Source organism: Carya illinoinensis, chromosome 8 (assembly GCF_018687715.1).
Source record: "Carya illinoinensis cultivar Pawnee chromosome 8, C.illinoinensisPawnee_v1, whole genome shotgun sequence".
Classification (NCBI taxonomy): Eukaryota; Viridiplantae; Streptophyta; class Magnoliopsida; order Fagales; family Juglandaceae; genus Carya; species Carya illinoinensis.
Genome location: NC_056759.1, coordinates 20,871,532 through 20,890,688, shown reverse-complemented (window position 1 = coordinate 20,890,688; position 19,157 = coordinate 20,871,532). Strand labels below are relative to the sequence as shown.

The following is a 19,157-nucleotide window of genomic DNA, read 5'->3' as shown; positions in this document are numbered from 1 at the left end:
ATTAATGCCCTTAAGTCAAGTTACAAACTTAACAATGGCTAGATGAGCATATTAGGCGCATGCGGAACTTCTTGGCCTTGAGGAAAACCAATGGAAGGGTGTGTGCGGGCATCAATTCGATGAATGAAGTGAAACACAGATTTCTTGGTGCCAATTCGTCCAAAGTAAGAACTAAACTAGGAGGTAAAGGTGGGTTGTAAATGAAAATGTTTCCGTCGAGAAAATGGTCTAAAATGCCTCAGCTAGGTACAAATTTCTTGTAATGCACACGATGGTGCACCTAGGTTTCAATTGGCGATAACTTGGGAAATGACAAGGTTTTTGCTTCTTTTGACCTGTGACGGATCAAGGCAAATCTTCTGAATCAATCTAAGAATGATGTAAAACAATAATAATATCAAAAAGTTCAAAATGGACGCACGGCTAAGGGCAGAATTGTAGCAATGCACATGAAGGTGCACCTAGCTTCCATTTAGCTGTGAATTGGAAATTGACCTGGCTTTGGTTCTAGTGACGTGTGATTGATCAAGGCTAATCATCTAAATCAGTCTATGAATGATGTAAAACAGCAATAACAACAAAAAGGTCCAGATTGAAAGGGCGAGAATGAATTTAAAGGGAAATTCGGCTCAAAGTATTGTTTAGAGATTACCGATCACATTTGAGTTGATTAATGTGCTTTTAAGTCAAGTGAGGAACGTAACCACGGCTAGATGAGAGCACCTTAGGCGCGTGTGACACTTCTTAGGGTTGTGGGAAACCAATGGAATGTTGTGTGCGGGCTTCAATAGGAGGAATGAAGTGAAAGACGGATTTCTTGGTGCCAATCCATCCAAACCTAGAACTAAACTACGAGGGTCAGGGAGGTGTGTAGATGAAGAAGTTTCGCCTGTGGAAAAGGTCTAAAAGGACAAGGCTAAGAGTGGAATTGTACGAATGCACGTGAAGGTGCACGCCTAGCTTCCGACTCGCTGTGAATTGGAAATTGACATGGCTTTGGCTCTAGTGAAGTGTGATAGATCAAGGCTAATCTTTTAAATTAATTTGAGAATGATGTAAAACAACAATAGTATCAAAAAGGTGCAGATCGAATGGGCAAGAATGAATTTCAAGGGAAATTAATCTCAAAACATGGTTTAGAGATTACTAATCATTTTTAAGCTGATTAATGCGCTTAAGTCAATTTTGAAACTTAACAATGCATAGATGAGCAGCTTAGGCGCGTGTGACACTTCTTGGGCTTGGGGGAAACTAACGGAACGGTGTGTTCGGGGTTTGATGAGTGTGCAAAAGTGCACTCTATATACCCTATTATTGGACTAAAATACTAAAATGTGAATAGAAATCATAGGAATTAATGTGTATTCTTAAATTGAATTTCTATTTACGTTGGGATACTCCTAAGCAGTTTTTTTATGTCTAATTTCAGAGTTTATAAAAGAGCAAGTCAAGGCCAGCCAAATTCAAAGGAGGACATTCCTGGGGTTTGAGAGCAATTTGGAAGAAAAGAAAAAGAAAAAAATCACAAAATGAAACCACAAGTAGTCCAAGTCCGAAATTCGCTAGGAGACAGTCTGGACATACTTTAGTCTTTTGACTGTATCTTTTTACTCATATATCGGATTGATGCAATTCTTGATGCATTGGAAAGCTATCTTAAAGGGATATAACTTTGTCTCTTATAAGGATTTCCAAATTCGAACTCCTGAAGGCTGTACGTGGCTGCCAAGATAAGTCCAAAAATTTAGGCGATTTTTTTATGCGGACATTAGGGTTTCTTTCTTACCCTATATAAGCATATCATTAGTACGAAATGGAGAGGAGGAAGAGGCACAAGAGGCAGATCTGAAGAGAGGAAAAAATCACTTCCATGGCCACCGTTCGCTTCAGTTTTCTCTGGAGATTTTTGTTGTCCATTATATTTATGGGTAACTAAATTCTCAAGTAGGGTTAGGGATGAACTTGCACATTAGATGGTATTTCTAATTTATTCTTAATTCATGTATTTGATTTTCAATTGCTAAAACTCTTTTGTTTTATCATTCTCAATTCATCGTTGATGTTTTCTTCTCTGAATAATCATAGAATTTATTGTGTTTATGGATTCAGTCATACTTTTTCTATTGAATGGATTAGTTCTTTGATTATGTTTGGATCAATTATTTATCTATATTGATTTACTTTTTTTGCTGCAATATCCCTTCCTGAGTATATTGTCGTCATTGGATTTTATCAATAGGGGTAGTAATTCACGTTTTTTAAAAGTGGTGAATGTTTTTTCAAAGGGTTACATTTGATTTAAGTCTGGTTTATAAATCTATACCTTCCAATTGGAAATTGCGGGAATTGAGTTCCTAATTGAGTTATCCAATGAATTAAGAATAATTAAAATACCAGATTTGTTCAAGGGATTCCCGACGCTCTACTGTTTGTTAAATTTGAGTACTTTTTCTGTTAATCACTTTGCTTCACTTGAATTTGCATTTAAAATTAACCTTTGTTCTCTATTACTTATTTAATATTTTTTCTTTAGTTTCTTTGTTCCTCTTGCTATTCTTTTAATTTGTCTCCCTGTGGAATCGACACCCCAAAGCTGTACTACAACTACCGCGTTATTCTTTGGGCATAATCAAATTTTGGCACCGTTGCCGGGGAGACGGTAGAAGAATTGTGAGATAGTTTTTCTTTTCAACAGTTTGTAAAGGCGGTAACTCCGTTCCCTATTTTAGCTTGCTGCGTCTTTTTTTTATTTTCTTTTTCTTTTTTTAGTTTTTTTTTTAGTGTTGGGTTTTTCTCTACCTTGCATGCACAGGTATAGAGACGCCTTGGGTCGGTTTGCTTGTAGACCTGTGTTAGAGTCAGAGTTTAATTTTTCTGATCATTTGTTTGATAATTCTTCTAATTTTGAGAAAATGAGTGAACATGAAGATCAACCCACTAGGACCCTTCAGGATTACCTCCACCCTACACGCACAGCCACACCATCATGCATCATGTTTCCAGCTAATATTCGCCAATTGGATTTTAAAACATGGATGATACAGTTACTCCCTACTTTTCATGGCTTGGAAAATGAAAATCCATATGTGCACATTAGGGAGTTTGAGGAAGTAGTTGCAACTTTTCATAGTCAAAATGCAACTGATGACATTGTGAGACTTAAGTTCTTTCCTTTCTCTTTGAAGGATAGAGCTAAGAGTTGGCTATACTCTTTGAGACCACGATCTATTGGGTCATGGAATGAGATGACTCGGGTCTTTTTTAATAAATACTTTCCCCAACATAAGACCAATGCTTTAAAAAGGCAAATCTCCACCTTTGTACAAAAGGACAGTGAGACTTTGTATCAGTCTTGGGAGAGATTTAAGGAGCTATTGAGTATGTGTCCTCACCATGGGTATGAGAATTGGCGCTTAGTGAGCTATTTTTATGAGGGACTTACACCTAGAGAGCTTCAATTTGTGGAGATGATGTGTAATGGTGAGTTCTTACAGAAAGATCCTGATGAGGCCATAGAATACCTCAATGAGCTTGTTGAAAAAGCTCACGCTTGGACTGGACCTAGTGCTACTGAGAGCACAAATAGGTCACGACCTGCAGGAAACCTAAATGGTGGTGGAATTTACCATCTCAGGGAAGAAGATAACCTAGAAGCTAAGGTTGAGATGCTCACTAGGGAGCTAGAGGTGTTGAAGAATAAAGACTTAAAGCCAACACACGTGGCTAATCATGGAGAGTCTTTTGGACGATGTTTTGTGTGTGGTGGGGTAGATCACCTTGCCCAAGAGTATCCCACATTTGCTGAGATGAGAGAGATGTATGAGGAACAATGTAATGCCTTAGGTATGTACATGAAGCCTTTTGCACCTTTCTCTGATACCTACAATCATGGGTGGCGTAATCACCCCAATTTTAGCTGGAAGAAAACCAGCCGCCTGCACAACCCCCTAGATCATATCCTGCACCATATCATGCACCTTCATCTTCTAGGAGTCCTTTAGAAGACACTTTGCATGCTTTTATTGAGGCACAGAGTAAAACTAATCAAAAGTTTGAATCTTTGATTATGCAGGTTGTTGAAGAAAACAAAGAGATAAAGAGTCATATATCCAAGATAATGAGCTCCTTGAGTGTGAATGAGCGTGGCAAGTTTCCTTCTCAAGCTCAATCCGCACCCCAAGGTCAGCATATGGCACAAAAAAATTTAAAAGAAGTCAATGCCATTATGACAAGAAGTGGTAAGTCCTTACACGTCCCAACAACTGATAAGCAAGAGGATGTTGAAGAGGAACAAAGCAATGATAGCACCGAGTTCCCCAAGGATGCCGAGGTAATCAAGAGTCCAGTTAAGGTACCATTTCCTCAAGCTTTAAAATCTGGTATGCGAACTTTAGATCCTAGTAATGAAATCTTGGAGAACCTCAGGCAGGTAAAGATTAACCTTCCTCTTTTGCATGTTATTAAACAAGTTCCCACTTATGCAAAAGTTCTTAAAGATTTGTGTACAGTTAAGAGGAAGCACCATGTTAAGAAGACAGCATTTCTGACAGAGCAAGTTAGTGCTCTAATTGAGCAGCGAATTCCTCCTAAGTACAAGGATCCTGGTTGTCCAACCATTGCATGTAATATTGGGAATCATGAGTTTGGGCAAGCCTTGCTAGATCTAGGAGCTAGTGTTAATTTGATGCCTTATTCCATTTATTTGCAGCTTGGTTTGGGTGAAATTAAGCCTACTTCTGTCGTGCTTCAATTGGCTGATCGTTCAATTAAGAAACCGAGGGGGATAGTTGAGGATGTTTTGATCCAAATTGACAAGTTTTATTATCCTGTTGATTTCTTAATTTTGGACACTCAATCAGTTGTTGAGTCTAACTCTAAAGTTCCTCTCATATTAGGGAGACATTTCCTTGCTACGGCTAATGCACTTATAAATTGCAGGAATGGGTTGATGAAGTTATCTTTTGGAAACATGACCATGGAGGTCAACATTTTCCATATTGAGAAGCAGCCAACAGATGACGAGTGCCATCAAACGTATATGATTGATGCACTCATAGACAAGGGAGTTCACACAACCCATGATTTTGATCCCCTTGAATATTCCCTTGTGAATTCTGAGTTTAATACATCTGTTAGTGATTCATCTGATGTTATTGATATTTGTAGTATTTTTTATGAAACTCAAGATTATGGCACACAGGTTTGGCAACATAAATTTAAGGAGTTGCCTAAGAAATGTGGAAAACAGATTCCTGTAAATATGAAAGTACCAAGAGTTAAATTGAAATCTTTGCCTAAGTCTAAAGTCTATAAGGTCAAAATGAAAACGTTTCATGATAAAAATATTGTTAGGAAGAGGTTTAAACCTAATGACCGAATATGCTTATATGATTTTGGATCTCACAAGCACAAAGGAAAACTTCAGTTTAGGTGCACTGACCCATTTCTAGTGAAAAATGTTTTCGTAAATGGGGCGGTAGAAATAGAAGATCCTAAGGATGGTCGGATCTTTAAAGTAAATGGTCAACGCCTGAAAATATTAATTGATAGGCAAGTTCCAAAAGTGGAAAACATTCCACTTGTAGATCCAGTCTATCAACCTTGACCACACCACCAAGGTATGTGTTTCTTTATTTATTTTGTTTTGCTTTGTTTTGTTTTTGTTTTTTTCTTATTTTCTTTCTTTTCCTTTTTGTTTGCTGTTGTTTTCTTTGTTTTTGATTGCAGGATAGTTTCATTTCGTCATTTCAGATTACCATCTTTGGTGTTTAGGGAGCTACCCACATCACTCATCAGGTTTATTCTACCATTTTCAGTTACTCCCCATTCAATTTTGATTCTTAAACATTGAGGACAATGTTTCATTTAAGTTGGGGGGTGGTGGTGCAAATTCAGTTTTTAAAATGCTTGTTGGAACTCTGTGGCATATTTTCATGTGTTAATTTTTTTTAACTTGCATCATATGTGCATCATTTTCACATGTGTACTCATTCTCATTCATAGCCATCTTCGTGAATTCATCAAACCCACCAGATCATTTTTTGCTGAAACATTCACAGAATCCTTAATGCACTTATCCAAGTTTCTACGACCTGCAGGAAACCTAAATGGTGGTGGAATTTACCATCTCAGGGAAGAAGATAACCTAAAAGCTAAGGTTAAGATGCTCACTAGAGAGCTAGAGGCGTTGAAGACTAAGGACTTAAAGCCAACACACGTGGCTAATCATGCAGAGTCTTTTGGACCATGTTTTGTGTGTGGTGGGGTAGATCACCTTGCCCAAGAGTGTCCCACATTGGCTGAGATGAGAGGAATGTATGAGGAACAATGTAATGCCTTAGGTATGTACAAGAAGCCTTTTACACATTTCTCTGACACCTATAATCCGGGGTGGCGTAATCACCCCAATTTTAGCTGAAAGTCTGAAAACCAGCCACCTGCACAACCCCCTAAATCATATCCTATACCATATCATGCACCTTCATCTTCTAGGAGCCCCTTAGAAGATACTTTACATGCTTTTATTGAGGCACAAGGTAAGACTAACCAAAAGTTTGAATCTTTGATTACGCAGGTTGTTGAAGAAAATAAGGAGATAAAAAGCCAAGTGTCCAAATTGATGAGCTCCTTGAGTATGAATGAGCGAGGTAAGTTTCATTCTCAAGCTCAATCCGTACCCCATGGTCAACACATGGCACAAGAGAATTTGAAGGATGCGAATGCCATTGTGACACGAAGTGGTAAGTCATTACACATCCTAACAACGAACAAATCAGAAGATGTGGAAGAGGATCAAAGCAATAGTGGTGCCGAGCTGCCCAAAGAAGCCGAGGTAATAAAGAGCCCAGTTAAGGTACCATTTCCTCAAGCTTTAAAACTGAATAAGCGAACTTTGGATCCTAACAATGAAATCTTGAAGAATCTCAAGCAGGTAAAAATTAACCTCCCTCTTTTGCATGTTATTAAACAAGTTTCTACTTACGCAAAAGTTCTTAAAGATTTGTGTACAGTCAAGAGGAAGCACCATGTTAAGAAGACAGCATTTCTGACAGAGCAAGTTAGTGCTCTAATTGAGCAGCAGATTCCTCCCAAGTACAAGGATCCTGGTTGCCCAACCATTGCATGCAACATTGGAAATCATGAGTTTGGGCAAGCTTTGCTAGATTTAGGAGCTAGCGTGAATCTAATGCCATATTCTATTTATTTGCAGTTGGGGTTGGGAGAAATCAAACCAACCACTGTGGTATTACAATTGGCTGACCGTTTAGTCAAAGTACCCCGGGGTGTTGTAGAGGATGTTCTAATTCAAATTGATAAATTTTATTATCCTGTTGATTTTCTAATCCTTGACACTAGCTCTGTTGTTGATACTACTTCTAAAATTCCTGTGATTTTAGGTAGGCCTTTCCTTGCCACTGCTAATGCTCTTATTAATTGCAAGAATGGGCTCATGAAGCTTTCTTTTGGAAACATGACTCTCGAGGTGAATATCTTCCATATTGCAAGACAGCCAGAAGATGATGACGAGAGCCACCAGACATACATGATTGACTCACTCATAGAAAAGGGAGTTTCTATAGCTCATGATTTTGACCCCCTTGAGTATTTTCTTGTTAATTCTGAGTTTGATTCTATCAGTAATCCATCTGATGTAGTTGATATTTGTGCTATCTTAGAACTCAGGATTATGGCACTCGGGCCTGGCAACCGAAGTTTGAGGAGTTGCCTGAGAGAGAGGAAAAGCAAATTCCTTCAAGTGTGGAAGCACCCAAAGTTGAACTAAAACCTCTGCCTAAGGGTTTAAAGCATGTTTTCCTTGGTCCAGGTGATATTTTTCCTATTATTATCTCATCTGAATTGTCTGAATTTCAAGGTGAGAAATTAATTCGGATCCTAAGTGAGCATAAGTCAGCCTTAGGTTGGAGCATTGCTGATATAAAAGGTGTTAGTCCCCTGGTCTGTTCTCATAAAATTAATTTGGAGGAAGGAACTAGCCCTCATAGAGACCCCCAGCGTAGGCTTAATCCTACTATGAAAGAAGTGGTGAAAAATGAAGTGTTGAAACTATTAGATGCAGGAATCATATATCCTATTGCTGATAGTAAATGGGTAAGTCCTACACAGTTTGTTTCTAAGAAGTCAAGTGTTACTGTGGTGAAGAATGACCTGGGAGAGCTAGTCCCTACAAAACTTGTGACTGGGTGGCGGCTGTGTATTGATTATAGAAAATTGAATGCTGCCACCCGGAAAGACCATTTTCCTCTCCCTTTTATTGATCAAATTCTTGAGCGTGTGGCTGGTCATCCTTTCTATTGTTTCTTGGATGGTTATTCTGGTTATTATCAAATTGAAATTGCATTAGAAGACCAAGATAAAACCACTTTCACTTGTCCTTTCAGTACTTATGCTTTTCGTAGAATGCCATTTGGATTGTGTAATGCACCTGCTACTTTTCAACGTTGCATGATGAGCATTTTTAGTGACATGGTTGAAAATTGCATGGAAGTTTTTATGGATGACTTGACTGTTTTTGGATCTACTTTTGATGCATGCTTATTGAATTTAGAGAGGGTGTTGACTCGCTGTGAGGAGAAGGAATTGGTTTTGAATTGGAAAAAATGCCACTTTATGGTACCTTCAGGTATTGTGTTAGGGCATATTATTTCTTCTAGGGGGATAGAGGTAGATCAATCTAAGATTGAATTAATCTCTAAGTTGCCTACACCTAGGACAGTAAGGGACGTGAGATCCTTTCTTGGTCATGCGGGCTTTTATAGGAGGTTCATACAAAATTTTTCCACCATATCTAGACCACTATGTGACCTCCTAGCTAAAGATGCCCCATTTGAGTGGACACAAGATTGTCAAGAGGCCTTTAAAACGCTAATTGGCAAGCTTACCTCAGCACCCATAATGCAGCCACCTGATTGGACTTTACCTTTTGAGATTATGTGTGATGCAAGTGATTTTGCTGTAGGTGTTGTACTTGGATAGCGAAGGGAGGGAAAGCCTTTTGTCATTTACTATGCTAGTAGAACTCTAAATAGTGCTCAGATGAATTACTCCACCACTGAAAAAGAGTTGCTAGCTGTAGTGTTTGCTTTGGATAAGTTTCGTGCGTACGTGATTGGTTCTCCTATTATTATTTTTGCGGATCATGCAGCCCTTAAGTACCTTCTTACAAAGAAGGATGCTAAGGCACGATTAATACGATGGATTTTACTTTTGCAGGAATTTGACATCACCATCAAAGACAAGAAAGGAGTGGAGAACGTAGTGGCTGACCATCTCTCGAGGCTCACATTTGAGGACACCTCTGACCACCTGCCAATTGGGATGATTTTCCCGATGATCATTTACTATCTATTACTTCTCTACCATGGTTTGCTCATATTATGAATTATTTGGCTGCAGGTGAGATACCGGTGGATTGGAGTGCTCAGGACAAGAGGAAGTTCATAACTGAGGTACGTAATTTCTATTGGGATGATCCTTTTCTTTTCAAATACTGCCCTGACCAAATTTTAAGGCGTTGCATCCCTGATGAAGAGATTGCTAGCGTCTTGGAATTTTGTCACTCTCAAGCTCGTGGGGGCCACTTTTCAATGAAGAAAACCGCTGCAAAAATTCTGCAGTGTGGATTTTATTGGCCCACCATATTTAAGGATGCAAACATCTATTGTCGCTCATGTGAAAAGTGTCAGAAGTTAGGAGTTATATCCCGTCGTAATATGATGCCCTTAAACCCAATTTTAGTGATTGAAATTTTTGATTGTTGGGGCATTGATTTTATAGGACCATTTCCTCCTTCTTTTGGATATCAATATATTATTGTGGCAGTAGATTATGTGTCAAAATGGGTAGAGGCAGCAGCTTGCAGGAGCAATGATAATAGGACGGTAATCAAATTTCTCAAAGAGAATGTGTTATCTCGATTTGGTACACCACGTGCTATCATTAGTGATCGGGGTACACATTTTTGCAGCCGTTCTTTTGAGGCTTTGATGAAAAAATATGGGGTGGTACATAAGATCTCTACTGCCTACCACCCCCAGACAAGTGGACAAGTAGAACTTGCAAACAGGGAAATTAAGCAAATTTTAGAAAATACGGTCAATCCAGATCGCAAAGATTGGTCTTTAAGACTAGTTGATGCGCTTTGGGCCTATCGTACAGCTTTCAAAACTCCCTTAGGTATGTCACCTTATAGGTTTGTTTTTGGGAAGCCTTGCCACTTACCTGTGGAGCTCGAGCATCGAGCTTATTGGGCCATCAAGCATTTCAATTTTGATATGGGAGAAGCAGGTAAGCTTAGAAAATTTCAGTTGACCGAGTTAGAGGAGTTGAGAAATGATGCATATGAGAGCTCTAAAATCTATAAGGCTAAAATGAAAGCGTTTCATGATAAAAATATTTTGAGAAAAATGTTTAAGCTTAATGATCGAGTGTTTTTATATGATTCTAGACTCCATAAGCACCCAGGAAAACTTCGATCTAGGTGGACTGGCTCCTTTTTAGTAAGGAATGTTTTTGTAAATGGGGCGGTAGAAATAGAAGATCCTAAGGATGGTCGGATCTTTAAAGTAAATGGTCAACGCCTTAAAATATTAATTGATAGGCAAGTTCCAGAAGTGGAAGACATTCCACTTGTGGATCCAATCTATCAACCTTGACCACACCACCAAGGTATGTGTTTCTTTATTTATTTTGTTTTGCTTTGTTTTGTTTTTGTTTTTTCTTATTTTCTTTCTTTTCCTTTTTGTTTGCTGTTGTTTTCTTTGTTTTTGATTGTAGGATAGTTTCATTTCGTCATTTCAGATTACCATCTTTGGTGTTTAGGGAGCTACCCACGTCACTCATCAGGTGTATTCTACCATTTTCAGTTACTCCCCATTCAATTTTGATTCTTAAACATTGAGGACAATGTTTCATTTAAGTTGGGGGTTGGTGGTGCAAATTCAGTTTTTAAAATGCTTGTTGGAACTCTGTGACATATTTTTATGTGTCAACTTTTTTTTTAATTTGCATCACACGTGCATCATTTTCACATGTGTACTCATTCTCATTCATAGCCATCTTCGTGAATTCACCAAACCCACCAGATCATTTTTTGCTGAAACATTCACAGAATCCTTAATGCACTTATCCAAGTTTTGTGGTAAGATGGTGGTTTGACACATGTAGCTAGAGAACTCTTTTGCTTAAGTTTTCATGTGAGTTTGGAGAGGATTGAGAGCATACAAATGCAGTAAATTGTGATAAGCGTTCATTGATCTGTTGAATTGGGCACTTCTTTTGAGAATATCATTACATGGTTTGCGGTACAATGGTGGATATACTTGGAATATGACGAAGGTCAACTTAGGATTAACGTTTGAGCCTTTCAAGCTATCCTTTCCATCATAGACCCCTAGTAGCCAACTTTGAGCCAATAAAACACTTGTAGCTTTTTCTTTTCATATGCCCATATCATCCATGCCTTTCCACATTGGAGTATAACCTATACACAGATTTTCTTACCCTTTTTACTTCCAAGTGTATACTAGGTGTGGAATTTGTATTTTCTTTCTTTAATTTTATCATTTTCAATTAAAAAAAAAAAAAGAGAAGAAGAAGACGACGGAAAAAAAAGAAAAGAGTACAAGTTGCAAAGTGTTCAATTGAGTGAGCTCCAAAAAAAAAAAAAAAAGAGGAAGAAGAAGGAAAAGCATTATTATTTGATGATCTGAAAAGTTGGAGAGTATATTAAGTGAGAAATATGGTCTATTGAGATATTTAATAAAATTCCATTTGTATGTACTTGGAAGTTTTTGAATCCCTTTCATCTTTTTTTTTTCATATAACCCCAAAACCAAGCCACATTACAACCTTTTGTGTTGACCATTCTGATCCTAAATAAGCTATTGAAAAGATTGATGGAAGTCTCATTTGTTAGTGTTCCTATCATAAGATCAATGTTTACTTGTTGCTTGTACATAATTGCCTAATTTTTCATGAGAGTGTATATACACCCATTGTCAACTCTATAGAGAGAGCCCTTACACGAAACACTATTATACCCGTGAGTTGTGGAGTTGAATCTTTTGCTTAAGATGTTCTTAATGTTGCATGTGTCAAGGGTAGTGGTACGATGGTTATGGCTTGGAAAACACACACACACTCTGTGGATTGCTATAGGTGGATTGATCTTGATGGGTTATTGGATTCCTTAGATTGTTTTGATATGTGAATCTGGAAAGTGTGACTTGATGGCCTTTATGTGTGATTTTCTTTGGTCTCTTTCATTGTTTTGACATGAAAATTGCTAGGGACTAGCAAGGAGTAAGTTGGGGGTGTGATGAGTGTGCGAAAGTGCACTCTATATACCCTATTATTGGACTAAAATACTAAAATGTGAATAGAAATCATAGGAATTAATGTGTATTCTTAAATTGAATTTCTATTTACGTTGGGATACTCCTAAGCAGTTTTTTTATGTCTAATTTCAGAGTTTATAAAAGAGCAAGTCAAGCCCAGCCAAATTCAAAGGAGGACACTCATGGGGTTTGAGAGCAATTTGGAAGAAAAGAAAAAGAAAAAAATCACAAAATGAAACCACAAGAAGTCCAAGTCCGAAATTCGCTAGGAGACAGTCTAGACATACTTTAGTCTTTTGACTGTATCTTTGTACTCATATATCGGATTGATGAGATTATTGATGTATTGGAAAGATATCTTAAAGGGCTATAACTTTGCCTCTAATAAGGATTTCCAAATTCGAACTCCTAAAGGCTGTACGTGGCTGCCAAGATAAGTCCTAAAATTTAGGCGATTTTTTTATGCAGAAATCAAGAGGACATTAGGGTTTCTTTCTTACCCTATATAAGCATATCATTAGCACGAAATAGAAGGGAGGAAGAGGCAAAAGAGGCAGATCTGAAGAGAGGAAAAAATCACTTCCATGGCCACCGTTCGCTTCAGTTTTCTCTGGAGATTTTTGTTGTCCATTATATTTATAGGTAACTAAATTCTCAAGTAGGGTTAGGGATGAACTTGCACATTAGATGGTATTTCTAATTTATTCTTAATTCATGTATTTGATTTTAAATTGCTAAAACTCTTTTGTTTTATCATTCTCAATTCATCGTTGATGTTTTCTTCTCCGAATAATCATAGAATTTATTGCGTTTATGGATTCAGTCATACTTTTTCTATTGAATGGATTAGTTCTTTGATTATGTTTGGATCAATTATTTATCTATATTGATTTACTTTTTTTGCTGCAATATCGCTTCTTGAGTATATTGTCGTCATTGGATTTTATCAATAGGGGTAGTAATTCACGTTTTTTAAAAGTGGTGAATGTTTTTTCAAAGGGTTACATTTGATTTAAGTCTGGTTTATAAATCTATACCTTCCGATTGGGAATTGCGGGAATTGAGTTCCTAATTGAGTTATCCAATGAACTAAGAATAATTAAAATACCAGATTTGTGCAAGGGATTCCCAACGCTCTACTGTTTGTTAAATTTGAGTACTTTTTCTGTTAATCACTTTGTTTCATTTGAATTTACATTTAAAATTAACCTTTATTCTCTATTACTTATTTAATATTTTTTCTTTAGTTTCTTTGTTCCTCTTGCTATTCTTTTAAATTGTCTTCCTGTGGAATCGACACCCCAAAGCTGTGCTACAACTACCGCGTTATTCTTTGGGCGTAATCAGGGTTCAATAGGAAGAATGAAGTAAAACAAGGATTTGTTGGTGCCAATTCGTCCAAAGCTAGAACTGAACTCGGAGGGTCGAGGAGGGGTGTAAATGAAGAACTTTCCCTTGAGAAAATGGTGTAAAATGCACATGGTGGTGCACCAAGGTTCCGATTGGCGTTCACTTGGGAATTGACGTGGTTTTGGTTCTATTGACATGTGATAAATCAAGCCGAACCTTCTAAATCAGTCTAAGAATGAGTTAAAACAATAATAATATCAAAAAGGTCCAGATCGAAATGGCTAGAATGAATTTAAAAGGAAATTAAGCTGGAAACATGGATTAGACATGACTACTCATCTTTAAGTTGATTAATGCCCTTAAGTCAAGTTACAAACTTAACAATGGCTAGATGAGCATATTAGGCGCATGTGCAACTTCTTGGCCTTGAGGAAAACCAATGGAAGGGTGTGTGCGGGCATCAATTCGATGAATGAAGTGAAACACAGATTTCTTGGTGCCAATTCGTCGAAAGTAAGAACTGAACTAGGAGGTAAAGGTGGGTTGTAAATGAAAATGTTTCCGTCGAGAAAATGGTCTAAAACGCCTCAGCTAGGTACAAATTTCTAGTAATGCACATGATGGTGCACCTAGGTTTCAATTGGCGATGACTTGGGAAATGACAAGGTTTTTGCTTCTTTTGACCTGTGATGGATCAAGGCAAATCTTCTGAATCAATCTAAGAAAGATGTAAAACAATAATAATATCAAAAAGTTCAAAATGGACGCACGGCTAAGGGCAGAATTGTAGCAATGCACATGAAGGTGCACCTAGCTTCCATTTAGCTGTGAATTGGAAATTGACCTGGCTTTGGTTCTAGTGACGTGCGATTGATCAAGGCTAATCATCTAAATCAATCTATGAATGATGTAAAACAGGAATAACAACAAAAAGGTCCAGGTTGAAAGGGCGAGAATGAATTTAAAGGGAAATTAGGCTCAAAGTATTGTTTAGAGATTACCGATCACATTTGAGTTGATTAATGTGCTTAAGTCAAGTGAGGAAAGTAACCACGGCTAGATGAGAGCACGTTAGGCGCGTGTGACACTTCTTAGGGTTGTGGGAAACCAATGGAATGTTGTGTGCGGGCTTCAATAGGAGGAATGAAGTGAAAGACGGATTTCTTGGTGCCAATCCATCCAAACCTAGAACTGAACTACGAGGGTCAGGGAGGTGTGTAGATGAAGAAGTTTCCCCTGTGGAAAAGGTCTAAAAGGACAAGGCTAAGAGCGGAATTGTACGAATGCACGTGAAGGTGCACGCCTAGCTTCCGACTCGCTGTGAATTGGAAATTGACATGGCTTTGGCTGTAGTGAAGTGTGATAGATCAAGACTAATCTTCTAAATTAATCTGAGAATGATGTAAAACAACAATAATATCAAAAAGGTGCAGATCGAATGGGCAAGAATGAATTTCAACGGAAATTAATCTCAAAACATGGTTTATAGATTACTAATCATTTTTAAGTTGATTAATGCGCTTAAGCCAAGTTTGAAACTTAACAATGCATAGATGAGCAGCTTAGGCGCGTGTGACACTTCTTGGGCTAAGGGGAAACTAACGGAACGGTGTGTTCGGGGTTCAATAGGAAGAATGAAGTAAAACACGGATTTGTTGGTGCCAATTCGTCCAAAGCTAGAACTGAACTTGGAGGGTCGAGGAGGGGTGTAAATGAAGAAGTTTCCCTTGAGAAAATGGTCTAAAATGCACATGGTGGTGTACCAAGGTTCCGATTGGCGTTCACTTGGGAATTGACGTGGTTTTGGTTTTATTGACATTTGATGGATCAAGCCGAACCTTTTTAATCAGTCTAAGAATGAGTTAAAACAATAAGAATATCAAAAAGGTCCAGATCGAAATGGCTAGAATGAATTTAAAAGGAAATTAAGTTGGAAACAGGGATTAGAGATGACTACTCATCTTTAAGTTGATTAATGCCCTTAAGTCAAGTCACAAACTTAACAATGGCTAGATGAGCATATTAGGCGCATGTGGAACTTCTTGGCCTTGAGGAAAACCAATGGAAGGGTGTGTGCGGGCATAAATTCGATGAATGAAGTGAAACACAGATTTCTTGGTGCCAATTCGTCCAAAGTAAGAACTGAACTAGGAGGTAAAAGTGGGTTGTAAATGAAAATGTTTCCGTCGAGAAAATGGTCTAAAACGCCTCAGCTAGGTACAAATTTCTTGTATTGCACACGATGGTGCACCTAGGTTTCGACTAGAGATGACTTGGGAAATGACAAGGTTTTTGCTTCTTTTGACCTGTGATGGATCAAGGCAAATCTTCTGAATCAATCTAAGAATGATGTAGAAAAATAATAATATCAAAAAGTTCAAAATGGACGCACGGCTAAGGGCAGAATTGTAGCTGATGTGAACCCCAATCGACTCGCTTTGAGACCCAACAACAATATTGGAAAACAAACCCAAGAACGCCAAACTCAAGTCTATGGATGGAGAATTTAGACCCGTTGAAATCTCGTTCCAAGAACCTAGATTATATTAAAATCTAGACCCAATGAAATCTCATCTCAAGAACCCAAATTACAAGGAGGAACGCCACAAAGGTTGTGATTTACCTTTGATAAGTTCAAGAGTTCAATTAAGAACACGAGGAGAAAACTCACTCACAATGAACATTCAATAAAAAATGTCTTTCCCCCTCATATGAGGCTACAAGTGGTTTAAATAAACAATCTCCAAAACCCTAAAGTGAGCCGCGGGTACTGTAGCGTGAACAGTGCCCGGGCTACAGTACTTCTAAAACCCTAGTTCAATTTAATTTATAACTTTCCAAATATGCCCTTGGCCAAAATACAAGGCCTTCCCAAAAATCTAGTTCATTAGAAATAAGACATATGTGTGGGCTAACATCCTCAAGCCCACTTATTCTAAACTAATAAGATAAGCTCTTTTAATGAAATAAATAAGTTCATGGTCTTCATTAACAGTAGGCCCAAGTCGTGTCTTCCATAACTTGGATCAAGTGGATCAAAACTGGTTCTGGCTCTTGCTAGCTTTATCCCAATTGGATTGTACCAATCCTTGCATTGCTTCTTTGATCTTCATGGCTCTTAATCTTGTAATTGATCCTTAAGACTTGGTCCACCTTGGGGCCCATCATTCCCCCTCTCCTCAAAAGGATTCGACCTCGAATCTCCACCTGGATCAAAGGGAAAAAGATCAGTAACAATGAAAATAGCAAACACGTAATACATACCTGGAAGATCTACTAGGTATGAAATATGATTAATTTTATCAAGAATTTGGAAATGTCCACCCAAGCTACTTCTGTCATCCACAAACAAAAGTATTAGAGTTAAATGAGTAAGTGGATTAAAATCATAAACAACTTCAAAAGGAGAATATGAAGTAGTAGTATGCAAGGTCCTATTATATGCAAACTCTTTAAATGGCAAACAATCCTCTCAAGTTTTTAAATTCTTATGAAGAACAGTGCATAAGAGCTGGGTATTAGAAACAATCCTCTTAGGTACACCATGAAGTTGCACTAACACCCTGAAAAATAAGTTAGCTATGTTTGTGGTATCATCAATTTTATGACATGGAATGAAATGTGACATTTTGCTAAATCTATGCACAACCACAAAAATAGAATCACTACCCCTTTTAGTTGTACGCAGCCCCAAAACAAAGTCCATAGATATGCCTACCAATGGTTTACTAGGAACGGGTAAGGGTGTATACAACCAATATGGCAAAACCTTAGACTTGGCCTTCCTACGTGTAATGCACATACCACAAATGCAATTGACGTCTCTTTTCATTTTAGGCCAAAAGAAATGTTCATCCAACAATTCAATGAATGGCAAATGATACTCCCACAAATGTTCATGAAACACATCTAAAGTTTTCTTTGTACCAAAATGACCATTCCAATTATATGCAAATTCAATGAATGGTAAGTAGTACTCCCACCAATGGTCATCCAACACGTATAAAATCCTCTTTATATCAAAATTTTCCAACAGACCACATCCATGCACAAGCAACTCATGCATAAGACTAGTAAGCATACAAAATCTTTTCTCTCTAAACAAGTACCAATCTAGTCTATATAAATGAGAAAACGATGCTTTCTTACGTACTCCATACACACTAGCCATGCCATCATCATTATTAACAAACAAGTTCTTATCATATTCAAGTCTCAATAACTTTGCATCTATAATGATGACAAGGACGTACCTTCTTGCATAAGCATCAACCACAAAATTTTCTTTACCTCGTGTGTACTTAGTTACATAAGGAAATGTCTCAATGAGTTGCACCCACTTGTCATGCATTCTATTCAACTTACAGTGTCCTTTCAAGTGCGTCAAGGACTCATGTTCTTCAAAGAAAGGTCGAGTAGGGATTGTCGCACTTGGCATAAAATCAATGTAATGCTCTATCTCTCTAATAGATGACAATCCACTAAACACTCTGCTAGGAATTACGACCTTATATCCCTGCAACAAAGAGATAACAATATTAGGCAAAGATTCATTAAATTCGTTAGTAGTAAAATTCGCCTTAGCATAAAAACTCACTTCTCTCTTTGTTTTTCTCTCACTTTCTCCACTCCAGCTTTTCTTTTCACTCTCATTTTTCTTTTCACTCTCTTTTTTTCTTTCACTCTCTTTTTCCTTTTCACTCTCTTTTTTCTTTTCACTCTCTCTCTTTGCTTCAGTCTCTTTAATCCTTTCACTCTCTATTTTTTCTTCACTCTCTTTGTTCTTTTCACTCTCTCCTTCCCTTGAGGTTTTGGCCTCACTATTTCTTTTTTGATCAACCTCACTTTTCAACTTCAGTTGGTCCTCATGGACCTGTGTTGGAGTTAAAGGAGCAAGTTTGATTCTTTTTCCATCCTTTTCAAAACTGTACATGTCTCTAAACCCATCATAGATCACTCTCCTATCACACTGCCACGGCCTCCCCAACAAAATATGGCCAGCATGCATAGGCACAACATCACAAAGTACATCATCCTTGTACCTTCCAATTGAAAAAGAAACTAGCACTTGCTTATTTATCCTAACCTCCCCACAATCATTCAACCACTGTAACTTGTATGGTCTAGGGTGTTTCAAAGTAGGTAGATTCAATTTCTCAACTAAAGTAGTGCTAGCAACATTAGTACAACTCCCTCCATCAATAATCATACTACATACCTTGTTGTTGATGTGGCATCTAGTACAAAAAATGTTCTCTCTTTGCTGCTCTATACCATCCATCTTAAATTCTGTATTGGGAGCACGCCTAACAAGAGACTCGCCATACTCTTCATTCTTATTGTACCTATTCTCAATACTAGGCTCACATCTCCTCCTATCTCTCCCACTTTGCAAATTTCTAATTAATGCACCTTGTTGTTCCATCTTATCCATCACTTCCCCCAACTTCA

General features: G+C 37.8%; 1 non-coding gene across 1 annotated transcript; it reads right to left on the bottom strand.

Annotated features, from left to right (window-relative positions):
• Positions 1–3,292: 3,292 nt before the first annotated feature.
• LOC122274837 lies at positions 3,293–3,400 on the bottom strand. Its single transcript, XR_006228379.1, has one exon. It is a non-coding gene; the product is annotated as a small nucleolar RNA R71 (small nucleolar RNA).
• Between the last annotated feature and the right edge of the window lie 15,757 nt (positions 3,401–19,157).